The 16,330-nt window shown below is 41.0% G+C and overlaps 1 long non-coding RNA gene across 1 annotated transcript in view; it reads right to left on the bottom strand.

Annotated features, from left to right (window-relative positions):
• Positions 1-667: 667 nt before the first annotated feature.
• The window catches only part of LOC122798873, a 32,744-nt gene continuing 17,081 nt past the window's right edge, over positions 668-16,330 (bottom strand). Inside the window, exons 2-3 of the long non-coding RNA XR_006364323.1 lie at positions 4,117-4,208; positions 668-1,794 (exon numbers count right to left, since the gene is read on the bottom strand). This is a non-coding gene — a long non-coding RNA (uncharacterized LOC122798873). The remainder of the gene's footprint in view (positions 1,795-4,116; positions 4,209-16,330) is intronic.

The following is a 16,330-nucleotide window of genomic DNA, read 5'->3' as shown; positions in this document are numbered from 1 at the left end:
TAGTTTTGTTTATAATAAGGGCAGGTCTTTCAAGAAAATTTTGGAATCTGGCTTATAGGAAGTAAAAAGGTCGAAACTTTTAAATGTGGCAGTTGCACACAATGACTCTATATATTGGTGACTGGCAATAAGTTTTGCCTTAATGGGAAGGACATAACTATCAGGAGGGATTATAATTGTAGAAGTAAAAATGTGGTTTATTTGGCCAAATGTTTGGTATGTCTGACATTTTACATAGGAAAGACTTGTAGGCAATTTAAAGACAGAATATATGAACATGTCACTGACATCAAAAATATGAATCTAACTAATTCCCTGTATTGACATGTTAAAGAATATCAGAATCACAAGTTTGGATTTTTATTAATTGAACAAATAGTAAAGGATGCACATGGTTTGTGGTAGATGAAAATTTAAATATTGCTAAACTTAAATGGCAGCAAAGATCGACAATTCACCCACCAAATAGATAAAAAACTTCCAGGAAGGCAAGAGGATATCCAAGAGCATAAAATATATAAATATTTATTGAACAAGAAATGTAAGAGCTTTCACGGTGTTACAATCCGCTTCATCAGACGTCTGATGAAGTGGATTGTAATACCGTGAAAGCGCTTACGTTTCTTGTTCTTGCTCAATAAATATGTATATATTTTATGCTCTTGGATATCCTGTTGCCTTCCTGGAAGTTTTTCATCTATTTGGTGGGTGAATTGTCGATCTTTGCTGGATGAATTGATACATTGTTCTGTGGTTGTGTTTGTGGATGAGTTTACGTTTTTACAAACTTAAATGGCAGTTAATTTTGAATGCGACAAAAGCCTCTGGAATTAATGTGTGTAAGCATCAATTCCATGTTAAAGTTTGGAAACATTTTAGAATGATAAATTCATGTTTAATAAAAGGTCATGCAACAGTGCTGTATGTGTCATAAAAGTTAGGCTTTACTCATACAGTATATATGTATTATTCCTATACACATATACATTTTAATAAGTGTATATTTTTAAGGCTCAAGAGATTTTTGTAACTGGATATTATTGATTTTAGTTAACTAATTAGGCATGTATTTATGGACTGGTTTGGGGTAATTCCTTTGTTCTGATGAAGTCCTGAGAAGTTTGGGATGAAAACACTTAACAGAGGCATTTCATGTTTGTGAAGTTGTAATAAAGGATGTTTGGACTGCAGCTTGGCTTAACGTTTTTCCTTGGTTATTATGTCTTTGTTTTCACAATGGTAAGCAATGTGCATAATTTTCAAATGTTGCAAAATTCAAGAGTGCAGGCTGTCAGCATCTGTGAGAACTGGAATTGGCAGGAAAACATCATTCTACATTGGTCTTTGTCTGTGTTAAAAATGTCAGGTGTTCGTGGAGAGGTTTTGAGATTTTGTGCTCAAAGATGTGATGTCCAGGAATTCAAAGCATTTGTTGGACTCCTAGTGAATGAACATGGGCTGCAGCTATTGCAGAGGCAATATCATGGATTGGATTACATGTCAGATGCATGGAATAGCTTGGCCCAGGCTTTCACCAGTTCTACCGGTATCCCTCGCACTGGTGAACAATGTAGAAATCACGAGAGATACCACAGCATGAGGATGAGCAATACACTTGACCATTGGATTGAAGAATGCTGGACTGAGGGCACTTCACAAATGTGTCAGTATCACTTACAGATGCTTCTTGTAAGAGTTAGAAGCTGCATTTGGTCAGGATTGGTATTCATCACGTTATTCTGTTCTGTCCTGGTTTTCCACAGCTGGCACAGATAAAGCACTGAATCAGTGAACCTATAAAGCAATATTGTCACAGATGTGAGACACATGTGGTTTGTATGCATCCAACAGTTCTGTTACTGCAGCATTAAAAGTAAAGACAGCTTTTTGGTGTTGTTATACAGTTGTATCACATTTTGTAAGTATCTGTCAACTGTAAAATAAACGTATCCATGAAGTAGTATGTAGGCAAAAACAGCAGTCCATTATTACAGAATAGTCAGAGGCATACCTCTTAATCTGGAAACATTAAAGATCTGGATAAAGCCATGAAAAGTAGGTAGGACTGGTTGAAAATTGGGGTGCTGATTAACATAACATTTCATACATAATCATGTAACCATGCCCACTGCAGTGGAATTGTGGAATACCAACATGAAGATTGAAATCACTGAATAATAATAAATAATGGCAAACATTTGAATTTCAGACTTCATATCCCTCAGAAAATATATAATAAAGCAAGATTGTCACAGATGCAAGACATGTGGTTTGTATGCATCCAACAGTTCTGCTACTGTAGCATTAAAAGTAAAGACAGCTTTTTGGTGTTGTTATACAGTTGTGTCACATTTTGTATGCATCTGTCAACTGTAAAAGAAAAGTATGCATGGATTAGTATGTAAGCGAAAGCAGGAGTCCATTATTACAGAATAGTCAGAGGCATACCTTTCAACATGGAAACATCAAAAATCTGGACAAAGACCATAAAAAGTAGGTAGAACTGGCCGGAAATTGGGGTGCTGATTCACATAAAATTTACATACATAATTATGTAACCACACCCGCTGCAATGGAATTGTGGGATACCAACATGAAGATTGAAATCACTAAATAATAATAAATCAGGGCAAACATTTGAATTTCAGACTTTTATCCCTCAGAAAATACATAATAATACAAAACCTGTTATTCTAGCCACTATTTACAGGAGCAATATTTAAAATCACTGTTGCAGGTTTTAATATACACAGATGTACACATAATCAGATCTAACCATCTCATGGAGTTTCTAATAGATCATTAAAGATGTATTCAGATGAGCATGGAAGTGTCTGGCTATATCTTTTCCCTGAGATCCCCCCTTCTTTCAGTCACAGCAGATCTGCAATAATAACTACCAAGTTCCAGTATAACACCAGGCAGAGTATGAAATTACACTTTAACTAAGCTATAATCAGAAATTGTCCCTCATCTACCATCGCAAGACTTGCAGCTTATACTCATTTACCACTAACCAAGTTTACATCATGGCTTTCAGTCTCTCTAACAAATAAAAAGGGGCAAAGACCCCTACATTAGGAGTACTTAAGATATGGCCATATCCACTTAAGTCAACAGACTAAAATGATATGCATTTGCGTACATTTACTAAAAAACAACTTTGCAAGTGTGGTGTATGGAATTATGTAAAGAGTTTAATCCTCAATGTTTTATTCACGGCAAAGGATACTTTAGTTGCTTGAAGTTAGCTCAGTCACACATCAGATATCCTACTGTCACCCGCCCGTCACTAGTATAGTTATTTCTCATGTTCTACAACATAGGCTCTGTAACACAACATGTTTCATTAGATCACTTTTGATTTCCCTTTTGCTCATACTTGCAAAATGATTCTTTTACCGCACCTTCTTCTTCATCCTTCTTTCTCGTTCTCCATATAACCTGGGTTCATGAGGTTTGAATTGCAAATGTGCCATACTTTCTCTATACATCATCTCTTTTTGGTCCCTATTAGTTTAATTGAACTCGTACTTTGTATCCCACATTCACTCATATTTTATTTTGCACAATTTTATTTTCTCAGCAATCCAATCTAGTTTTGGGAGGGCAGGTAAAAAAATCTAAGTCAAACATAGAGACAGTTGAGAAGTATGCTAAGCGGTTCAAGAACCTCAAGAAGATAGCTTCCACACCCTTGCAGTGCCTGTTACAGTCAGTTAATGGCAGGTGCATGGTTGACACAAGCAAAGAAGGCAACTATTCAAAAGGTAAGGCCAAGACATGTACTGAAATGAAATGACAATGAAATTATCACGCACAGTGTCAGACACTCAGAAATGTGTCAGGAATCAGAGTGGGCACAAGCAAATGCTAGCCATATTATCTAATTTTTAACAATCAACATGCCACATTTGCCCAAAGGGAAAGTCAGCAAATTTGGAAGTCAGTTTGTTAAATGATCCAAAGGTCCTTTAATTATTGGATCAAAACAGCATAGTATCAATGTATTAGCTGTGCAAGATGTGGGAGTTTTTGAGAGCTAGCATCAACAATATTGCTTTCATGGGCTTGAAGGTCAGAACCTTAATTAATGATAGAAAAAAAATGGCTCACAAAATCAATGTAGTGTGTGTCCAGCCTCTTCCCTGGAATGGCAAGTTGGCAGAAGTTTTTCTCTGAGGTGGTGGAGGCAGCACCTTTCATTGCTTGATTTAAACAAAAACACAAAATCAGTGCAGTACACTACATGACAGGTAACAGAAATGAAATCCATGTTGAAGTCTACTGAGAATTTATTTCAGGAATAATGGGCATACAGTCTGCAGGCCGGTGTGGAACACAAACTTAATATCTCTTCCTGCAAAATCCCAGAACATCACAACACATCTTACAAAAGACATTTGCAATAAAAGTGATTGTACAGTGTGGGAATTAAATGCTTAACTTCCAATACAAACGAGTTTAAAGAAGCAAATTACTACTTTTTAAAGCTAACTGAAAACTACTACTTAAAAAAACAAAAACTGCTCCCAACTTACCTGGTGGCTGGGTGTCTCAGACGCAGACATTTTGTTTTCTACACACATGCATGCAGGTTTACACTTGGTGTGGGGAGGCACATGCAGTATAACTCTTCCAACTCCTGAGTCCTTGCAAATAAGTATTCCTTGTTGGCACAGTGCTTGTACTTCATAAACGTACTATCCAGAGCTTTTGCTGCCAGCAGCCATATTGAAGGCATTAGGCATTAGTGTTAGACTGATTGGTGATACACAACTACTAGCAACATCACCCACAGTTTAAATCTCCTGCCACTCTTTGCACAGATGTTTTTTTTTTTTTTGCCTGCTAATATGGTCACAATGTTCTGGGTTGGGTGATCATTGTTTATTAAGGACACTTGACACTCACAATGTTCCCCTGATTTTTTGATGTAATTAAAGAATATCAGTTTTAATATTGCATTCAACATTTGAGATCAGACTGAATTCATACTTAAATATGAAAAGTTTAATATGAAAATCAAGACATTTATGTATTTTGTTTGAACTAGACTAGACTGAAACAGAAGATTAACCATGGGATTCCAACTCATGTGTTAGTCTAGCTTAATCTAACACTACAACATTCCAAAAAGAATTACTAAAAGGTTCACTCTTGCATATATTCAGTGTTTTATATCTTGTTTATGTATTTCTCTGCATGTATGTGTCACATTTGCAATGACAAAAAGCAGGATTCACAAAGCCTCCATGTAAGAGTTACAAGGCTTACACGGAGGCTGCAGTGAAACGGTGTGACGTCAGCATGCCATGCATATGCATGAGGGCATGCTGACTCACACCCAAGTCTAACACGGTCCGTGTAAGAAAGTAGGGGGCATGTCTGTAAGGCGAGCCCTGCAAACGGACACGCCCCCAGAAGAGTAACAGTCCCGAAAGTAAACCCCCAATGACAGAGTCCGTGTAAATGTCAATAAACACAACACAACACATGCCCCCACAGACTATTAACATAAAATGTAAAAATGAACATGTTGTATTTTTTTTATAACTTTTAAAGGTGTTTGCCCATGAGTGTGCTCGTTGGCGCGGGCGTGCCCGTCGCTAAGCCACAGTTAGCAGTCAGTGGAAAAACATATAAGATCTAAATATGCAAAGTAAGCCAAGAAGCAATAGCGTAGCGGTAGAGATGTCGGCTGAAGAGGAGGCAGTCATGGTTCGAGCCCCCACAACATCAATTTTTATTCCTTGTGAAATAAGCACAAAACAATTCCCTGATATATATGTACATGTATAAAATAATTTTTTATGTAAAATGTAATGAAATGGGCCATGTATTATGAAGAAATGTGTGAAAAAAAAATGTCAGAAATGCCCATAGCTGAGCTACACTCTAACAAGCTGAGTATATCTGCCCGTAGGTGAGCAGTGGTTTAACAGGTGTAAAATGAGTGCCCGGGGTTGAGCAGAGTTCTAACATGCTGAAACTGTGTGCCCGTAGCTGAGCAGAGCGTAATATGTGTGCTGACAGCCAAACGGCACGTAAGCCAGCGTGACCCATTTGCGCGGAGCTGCGCACCGTGCCAACAAGCTAACCGACAGGCAACGTTGAGCAAGCTGTATCAAAACTGCCTTTACACAGACACACCTTCTAGCCTGTGTAGACAGTCATAAAATATAAAAAGCAATGGCCAGGCTCGAACTCAGGATACCATGCACCATAGTCAAAGTACTGAACCACTAAGCCATGACAGTTGCTTTTAGAAATGCAGTAATAGCATATATATAGGAATTAATGGAAAGAGAAGCATGACAAAGCAGGTTTTGTGAAGCTGATACATTTCCAAAATGGCCAAACACAGATAAGTGCGGGAAAAACGGCATATATAAACCCCATAGGCAGGAATACACAGCATAACTGATTGTGGAACTGATTTGCAGTCAGGATGGTAGGTGTAGGAGAGGGTAGTTGCTTCCGAGCACAGAGATGGGGCATTGAGGAGTCCAAATATATGGTTTGGCTCCTCGTCCATGATCATGAGGCCCAACTCATGCAGGGCCAGGTCCTGTGGGGAGCATACAAGGCTGAGGCATGGGACCGGTTGGCACATGATCTCAACAGTGCCACAGGAATATCAAGGACTGGTGAACAGGTCCGTCACCACCATGTGGACCTGAAGCAACAGAAGAAGGACCAACTGAACCGTTGGATCCAGGAAGCCCGGCAAATGCCCAACGCCCCACTACTGAGTAAGTTACATGTAATTATTTATGTAGAAATTTAACCTAGCTAATATTATGGAGATGTGTATTCCAATATTACTTCATTTATATTGCAGCTGCAGGTGTCCGTTCTGTGAATCGTCGAGCCTATGCCGATAGGCTTGTGCGGTTGCACCACCAGGCAGGTTATTAATTCTTTCCCTGTAACTGTTAAAAAATATAAGTATGACAGCTTGCAAAAGAGTGCAGTGTATTCACCTATTAATATTAAGTGCAAGTAAACAGTGTAAGAGAGATTCTGCTAGTACTGTGTGATTACAGAAGTGTGATGCAGCCTGTAATCCAAAAATAAAAATGAAAGAAGTCTGAAATAAAGATGTACCACCTGTAATATAATAGTACATAACCTGCAGCAGGCTGAAAATTACAGCTACACAAGCTGAGTAAAACACATGTGTGAAATATATCCCCGTTTAAATTCTGAAACATGACACAAGTGAGACTGTTGGAAAGGATTGTTATAACCAAGTAAAACATGTCAATAAAGCCTAGAATTAAGTACCATCCTGAATTGTAAACATAAAACAAGTGAGTGTGTGAGAAAGAGGTATGAATCCACCAATAAAGTTGTAATAACTCCTGAATAAAGTATACTGCAGTCAGTACAGAATGAAATGAATGTGACAGGCACAACTAAACAGCGAAATGTGTGGAATAAAGTACTGAAGCTGGAATGTGTGTCCCACAATCTGGATATGTTGCTCTCAGTTTGCAATATGCAGATAGTATGGTTGTATGAAATACCAAACATCCACAGTTGTCTAAAGCCTTATAAAGCAAATGTAGCAGGATGCTGTAGCTGAACAGAGCCAGATATGAATGTGTATGAATACAAATGAAATGTATATTGATGTAGCAGTAACATTCCTATCACCAACATGCATAAGTTTACACATAGGAAACTGTAGTCAGACCTGTAGTGTGTATATATCTGCAGCTAGTAGAAATGTACAGTATATGTATAGGTATTTGAAGTTGTTAATGAAATATTTCTTCACCCTACCCTATAACCACAAATAATCCATTCCATGTGAAATGGGTATGTGTATTCACAATTAACTCCCCTGGACAATTGTCCTGTTGGTTCATACATATTTGCATGTACGTTGATGCATGTGCCCTGTTCATACATCCAAACCTGATGGCCTGTTGCCATCACTCAACCCTGCATGTTGTTGGATTGTGTATTGTTGTTCAAATTATGCATGAGTTATGCTTGCTGTTCAATGGCTTGAATTTATGGGTGTTTGGTTAATGGGAATACTAATGCATGCTGTTACAACTAATTGTGAATTGTATTGCACGTTACTAACCCAAACTGTCATTAAATAATGCAAAACATAGGACGACAGGGAAGGCGGGCTCCAGCGGACCCACCTCTCCCACCTCAGCTGGTGAGTGAACCTGGCAGTAGTGCTCAGGCCGGACCCTCCTCCGGTGGCCCTGTGCCACCTGCAGGTGGAAGCGCTGCAGGGGATGGGGCTCATCCCCCCTCTGCAAGCGTGGCCGGAGGAGAACATCCACTCAACCTCCGTAGTGTCCGGACTGTGGTGCGTAGGGAGATCAGGCACTCTGTGCTTAGGCCCCTACGCCAGCTTGAGGCACGGGTGGCACAACTCACGGGTGTGACTGATGCCCATCCTACACAGCCCCCAGCACAACCCCGTCCTGGGCAGTGAAGGCACAGTGGCAACTGCCCATGGGTGGGGATCTCAGTTCCACTGTTGCCATCTGTGGGCTCATGGGCTCGAGATATCCAAACATCCATCCCCGTCAATTGTGTAACCCCCCCACATGTGTCATACACCACCCCTGTATGCGTCTTGTTTGTCTTATCTGTTAACCTCCCCTACCTACCTCCCCAGCTATACTGACTTCCTGTACCTGACATACCACTCTCACCTGAAAAAAAAAAAAAGGGCACTCTGTATCCACAAAAAAATTACGCCCCATACACAGCTGCCCATTTTACACACATGTCTGCTGGACATGTAAACTGGCAATTACAATTGGCTGTACAACAAATATTATTGTTGTCCTCACACCTCTCTCAGGGGTGGAAGGTTTCAAATTTCACACCAAATTACAAACATATGCACAGCTGTTGCTGCCAAAGAAATGGGCAGCTATGGGCCTTTCCTACATCCCTCCTGCAAAACCCGAGCTTGTTTTCCTACTGTCCTACCCTCTTTGTGCCAACTTTTTCACCACTTTCCTATCTCCCCATTTTCTTTTCTTTAAAAGAATATAGCGTGGGTGTGCGCGAGAGTAAGCACTTTTAAGCAGTAGTAAGTGGGTGTGCGCTTCTGTGCGCTTAGCTAAGCATGTGTGCACGAAGCTAAGCGACAGTGCGCATGCGTGAGCTCCGCGCAAACCAGCGCTAACCTGCTTACAATTACTTAAAAGTGCCTTAGTCACTCTGAATGACAAGGCTTGTAGTTTTCTCAGCAGCAAAATAAAATACCTCCATCAGTCTCAAACCCAGGACCTTGGAAACACTAGTCTGCATGACTTACCACTAAGCCATGACTGCTATACAAGAGCATTGTGCTGAAAGAAATATATCATAAAATAGTAGGAAGTAATGTAAAGGGAATATAGCAAGTCTAGTACACAAGGCATGTCATGTATATTTACTGTCAAATCTAGTGGATTTGTAAAATAGTACTGTGTGATGAGAAACAGCCATGCTAGTTGGTAGCTACTAGGTAATAATGTCACAGTAGCATCTGGCAAGACACACATACTCAGAGCAGGATAAACACTGCCATAGTTGAATAGTTAAGAGCCCAGACATAGCAACTGTGACTGAGTTACAGGGATGTCCCTGATGTGAAAACAAATGTCAACTGTGCCCCACTGACACCATGTGAAATGTACTAACAGTAGGCAGAAAGGTGTAACTACACATGCAATGGTAACTATGAATTACTGAAAGTATGCACCACTTGCACGTCACAAATGGTGTAGTAATACATATGCTCGAAATAACCCACAGTTACAACTGCAGAATATCAGAATATTTCATTGGAGTATCCCACTGATATGCACCATTCCATGAGGCTGATAAAAGATGCACCTGAGAGTATCTGAGGCCTACTCAGCAGCATGATGAAATACCCTTGTAAGTGTCAAGGCCCACACCATAGCCAGACCACACTGCATGCAGTAACACCCTACCACAACAAACACATAGGGAATTGCTGCCCAAACAGATTTAGCAAGCATAACAAGCTGTGAATGTAAATGGAAAATAGGAAAGCCATAGCAACACATTACAGGAAAGACACCTAGCAGGCATACAAGGAGTGAATGTAAAGGCCAAATACTGAAGCCATAGCAACAAAATGCAAGAGCCACTGCTATATGCCAGTTACACCACAATCCCCACAGGAAAGCACACACAACCATATACACAGTATTACTAGTCGTAGGTGTCAGTTTACATACACACGGTGAAGAGGACACTGGAGGAAGGAATACTCAGCTTACAGAACAACATGCATTGCAGTGTCTACAACACAGCCTGAAATATGAGAGACATACCAATCCTTACACTCACAGAACAGTGTCAACAGCAAACCAGCATGGTCCCCACCCTGATAATCTGAAAGGGCTACGCCTACCTAACAGACCTTTTTATAGCACAGTCCTGTAATCACAGTGAGAACTGCAATCACTACACAACAGGCTGCATGCAATTAGTAAATGCTGGCTAACAATTGGTGCAGAGGCCTTCACATGGACATGTGCAGATACCTACAAAAGCATCCTGTGCTCCCAGTCCACACATGCAATACTTTCATTGCACCGTCTGGAGGTAGAGACAGAGAGAGAGAGCGAGAGAGAGAGAAAGAGAGAGAGAGAGAGAGAAAGAGAAAGAGAAAGAAATAAAAATATTAAAAAAAACAGTAACAACAAAACAAAGAGGTTGACAGCAGGCCAAGTAACTGCAAGCCTACGCAAACAGCTGCAACAGACACAGGTAATGTAAAGTACTAGTATAATAGTCTACATACTGTAAACCCTCCAGATGTGTTATTGGTCTGTATCTATGTATATGAAGATGTGCATAGGGCCAGGGACATACTGCAACTGTCACTGAATGCTCTACATACATATGTATGTGAAGGTAGCTATGTGCACATAGCAATGTAGGTTGTAGTGCAATGTACAAGTAGGTTGTACAGTAATGGATGTTCATCAGTACGTTACTGTGTGTATACATATGTGGAACTAAAAAGGAGTATATATATATATATATATATATATATATATATATATATATATATATATCAATCGTGTATACGTATGTATATTGAGATATGTATGCATGTATATATATATATATATATATATATATATAATATGCATGTGTGTATACATAGATAGAGAGGGATGTAGACATACATAGACATATATAGTTTCACAGTGCCATAGTTTAGTACTAGGCTATCTGCAGACAGTGTATAGAATAGATTTAGAAAATTGCACCTCTGTATAGTAGTGATACAGTGAAGACCCCCGTACATAATAGCATTAGTTTACTGTGCCTCTGTCTGGTAGTGACACAGAGATGACCCCTGGTGTAAACCTATGATCTCCCATCCACTCGTCAAGAATTCACATTAAGAGAGTCAGTGAGAGTCTCTGCCTAACATGAACTGGGATCCTATTCCACAGTGTGGGAAGCCTCTGAGTTACGGATCTGTCCCTACAGCATGTCCTATTCATATTTGTGCTGAGGTTTAAATCTGTAGCTGCTGTGGTTCTGATGTATTTGGATTTTATGAGGTGGAACATGTCCATCAATTCCTGATTGGACATGGCCCTGTATGTCAGGCACAGATCACCTCTAAGTAGGTGGTATGCTATGGAATAGAGCAGGAGTTTCTTTAGTATGGCAGCATATGACACTTGGAGACTCTTGATCCTCCTGGTGAGGTACTTATGGGGTCCCCCTAGCTGTTGCAAGTGGCAGGTGAGGTATATACCAAATGGGGCATAGTACACAGTCATGGGCCTGATAAGGGAGGAGTATAGGGGTACAATGACCTCTTATGGTCTGGATGTGAATCCCTTCATGATAAGGTGGGCAAGGTAGGAAGTCTATCCAACCACTTTGGCAACGTGGGTGTCAAATGAGAGGTCAGTATCGATTAGTGTCCCCAGGTCTCTGATGACTTTGTCTGTACTCAGTGGGTTACTGTCTATGTGATAATATGTGGGTACCTTGTCTTTCCGAAAGGGTATGACTATACATTATGTGGCATGCAGTTTAAGGCCATGACTCCGGCACCAGTTGTCGGTTTCAGTGAGGCCTTTCTGTAGGATGTATGTGTCAGCTGGTGTATCGACTATGGAACCTAGTATGCAGTCATCTTTGAACATTGTCAGCCACTACCCTCCCATGTTTGCTTCCATATCTGAGAAATAAATGCTGAACATGAGGGGTCCCAGGACAGAGCACTGTGGGACATCATGTTTGACTGGCTCTGAGTCTGACATGGCACCAGTGATCTTGACTTTAGGGTTTCTATCCGTTAGCTGCTTTGCAACCCATCTTGTGACATATGGATTTACATTTAAGCTGTTGAGCATGTCTATGATGCCAGAGTGGGGTATTGTGTCGAAAGCTTTAGCCAAGTTCAGGTAGGATGTATGGACTGCTGTGCCCTCGTCAATGGCTCTAGTGACTGATTTGAAAAGGTCAACCAGGTTCAAAAGGCAGGATCTGCCCTCTACAAAGCCGAACTGGGTGGGATCAAGTGTCTGTAAGTCCCCAATGTCTCTGTGTATGAGTTCCATAATGATTCTTTCCATAGCGTTGCAGACCAGGCTGTTTAAGCTTATGGGGCGGTAGTTACCAGGGTCTGTAGAGGTGCCTCCTTTGTGGAGTGGGACTACTGTTGCTGTATGCCAGTGTCCAGGTACATATGCTGTAGTAAGGCTACGGTTAAATAGCATTTTATGTGTGGGTTTAGCTCCTCTTGGAGTTCACGTAACATGCAACCTGCAATACCGTCGGGTCCCATTGATGCTGTGTTTATAGCTGTGCTGAGGGTGGTTCTCAGCTGGACATCTGAGATGACAGGGAGGTTACAGTCAGCTGGGATAAGTAATTCCTCATGTGAGGGTGAGGGAGGGGAGAAATCTGCACTTAACCTGTCTGCCAGAATGTTGGCAATATCTGTGTGTTCAGTGTAGTGTTTGTCACTGTGAACTAACTCTGAACATATCTGAGGGTTCCCACCCAAGTGTCTAACATAGCAGAAGAAGGCCTTGTGGTTATCTGTAGTGTCCATAGCGATTCTCCTCTCATTGTTGGCCTTGCATGTTTGTATGAGAGAATGTATCTTTCTACTAGTGCTGATCAGAGGTGCCTTATCTTTATGGAACTCTGCTCTATCGTGCAGTAGCTACCTTCTGTTGTTATACAATTTGTTCATGGCTGGGGTCCACCAGACAGGATGCCTGCCCTTGGTGGAGAGGGTCTTGGTTTTATTTGGAATTGCATGATCCATGCATTCTTGGAGATGTCCGTAGAAAGCATTTGCAAAGGTGTCTGCATTGTGGGATGTGGTTTCCACTGGCCCAGTGGGCTTAAAGGATACCAACTCAGTTTTAAGAAGTGTAAAGTCGGCAATTGAGAGGTTTCTCACTGTAGTCTTTTGTGTTGTGGGGGAGGTGGGATATGTATATCCAGGGTGATTAGTTTGTGGTCAGATGTGACTAGTGAGGGGTATACCTCCAGTGTGTAGCACATTGTCCCCATGTTTGTGATGATCAGGTCTAGTATATTATCTCCCCTTGTGGGAGAGGTGACTAGCTGTTCCATTGCATTTGACTTAGTGAATTCTGGGAACCTTTGGGCTAGGGTGTTTGGGTTAGAATAATGCACCCAGTGTATGTTAGGGTAGCTGAAGTCGCCCAATATGATGGTGTGTGGTGGGACATTCATATCCTCCAATGTCTTCAGGAAGGCTGACTGTGGTTCCTGAGATTGGGAGGGTGGTCTGTAACATGCTACCAGTTGTACAGCTGGTTTGCCTACGGTTATTTGTACCTGGATGGTCTTTGATGCTTCATGTGTTGCCAGTAACCTGGAGGTGTGGGTGTCCTTCATGAATATGGACACTCCCCCTCCCTTTTTGTTTTGGCCCAAGTTTTGGGGCCAAAAAGCATGATACGAGGTATAGCCTGGTACTGCTGGTGTGCTCTCAGGAGTCTTGAATTGGGTTTCACCTACTGCACAGACATCGAGATTGATAGAATATGTACATGCAGATATATGTAATACACACATACATATATAGATACATATACATATACATATACAGACAGATCTGACTGACAACAGATATGTCTTTATATGACTATCTCTCTCTCTGTCCCACCCCCTCTCACTCTCACTCTCCATCTGTCTCTCTTTCTCTCTCTCTCTCTCCCCCTCTCTCCCCACATCTATATGTTTATATCTACATCTATATATACATATTATATATAAATATATATATATATATATATATATATATATATATATATATATATATATATATATATATATATATATATATATATATATATATATATATATATATATATATATATATATATATATATATATATATATATATATATATATATATATATATATATATATATATATATATATATATATATATATATATATATATATATATATATATATATATATATATATATATATATATATATATATATAAATATATAGATAGATATATATACTGAGTGAGGCACATGTGTGCAGATGTATTGCAACAGGTGCCTGGTGACAAAGGCATGGAGTGAACACCAGTGTGGATACTGGAGTACCATGCCCCATTCCAAAACACTGACACCAGTAACCACCACATATGTGCATGCCTGCCCACCACTGCATGTGTCAGGAGGGAACAGGGGCAACAAGTGTACAATAGGCTCCCCATTGATATACACAGTGGCACACTAGTCCTGTAATACCTGTACATGGAATGTGTCAGCAGACATGGTGTGTCAGCTATGGACATGTAGGTCACTGTACCCCTCTACACCCCACAATGACCTACACGGTATGTACGTCCCATGACAGTTACAGATATGGAGAAGGACGCAGACATACGCAAGTAACTGTGCCAATGCACTCAAACACATTACCTATGCAGAGTGACTGACAAGACCACAGAGCACACACAGACTACCTACATAGAGGTTACCACTGCTGGATATACATAGTTCGGTCACACCCATGACAGTTGTCTAACAACCATGGTAACACCTCCAACATCCACAACACAAATGACCTATGTCTGTCATCCTTGTCACTGCAGTATAGAGCACATGGCGGAGGTACAGGTCCCTACCCACAGATACAACATACCCTGGAGTAAACCACACAGAATTAAGAAGCAAGGCTCCCCATGAGTAGATGTCAGACATACCCCTGCTGAATGTTATGCAGATAGGTAATATGCCATATGAGTCACCCTGTGTAACTGTTTGTAAGGAGCAGTTACGATCATAACACGTGTCACAAGGGGCAGGGTAGCATAACAGTATGCTGCTGTAGGCCCATGGCCAAAAGCACACAACCTACCTAAGACACAATGCACACCCATGAACACATTGCAAACCAAACATGTCAGGTGGAATGAGTGTGCCAGTGACTGGGTGCATGTTATGTACTGGTGTGATTGCTCACCATGACTGTCTGTCTGTCATGGTAGTGTGTGTCCTTGGTGTGAGGCCAGAGACAGATGTGTGAGGTATTGCTATCAACACATACTACATTGCCATATGTTGTACTGTGTTACCCTATATGTCACTGTGGTGTAGGTAGGGTTATGGCAAGTAAGAGTAGTGTGCATTACCAGTGAAATATGTAACGTGCATTGCATGCAGTGCATGGGTTGATAATGTTCCCCTTACAGTACCTTGATACAAACCCCCAGTGTGAGGTTGTGCATTGGACCTGAACCAGTGTGCTGACTGCTGCAGTATACTAGTCTGTCATATGGAGTGTGCCAGGTATTGTTGCACAGTTGTCAGATGAGCACTGATATCTGGTCATTTACATGTGTATCCCCCAATAGACAGACAGATGCTATATATGGTGGTTAAGTTATATCACTACAGTCGAGTATTATGTGTATTATGTGTGCCATAGTTTGCTGACATATATTGCTGACATATTTTCCTTCTCCTTTTCAGGGCTATGGTGCACCAGCTAAACCCTGTGTACTCCGCTGCAGAGGAGGAAGAGATATATCAGAGCCTGGTGCGGGATTTCACAATACTCTTTTCCCGCACCAGCCAGAACCAGCAGGAGAGGGCTGCACTGTGGCAAGACCTAGTCTGTCGGGTAAATGACATAGGCACACATAACCGGACATATGAGCAGGTACGCCATCACTGCAGTGATTTAATTAGAAATGTCCGTCAGCGTGCGTCGGATATCCACAGGCAGCAGTTTGCCACAGGTGGTGGGGTGGCTAGACACCTCCCCCTCACCAGACTGGAGGGAC

This window comes from Protopterus annectens, chromosome 3.part1, assembly GCF_019279795.1.
Source record: "Protopterus annectens isolate FY-2018-M chromosome 3.part1, PAN1.0, whole genome shotgun sequence".
Lineage (NCBI taxonomy): Eukaryota > Metazoa > Chordata > Ceratodontiformes > Protopteridae > Protopterus > Protopterus annectens.
This window is presented reverse-complemented; position numbering and strand designations above follow the sequence as displayed.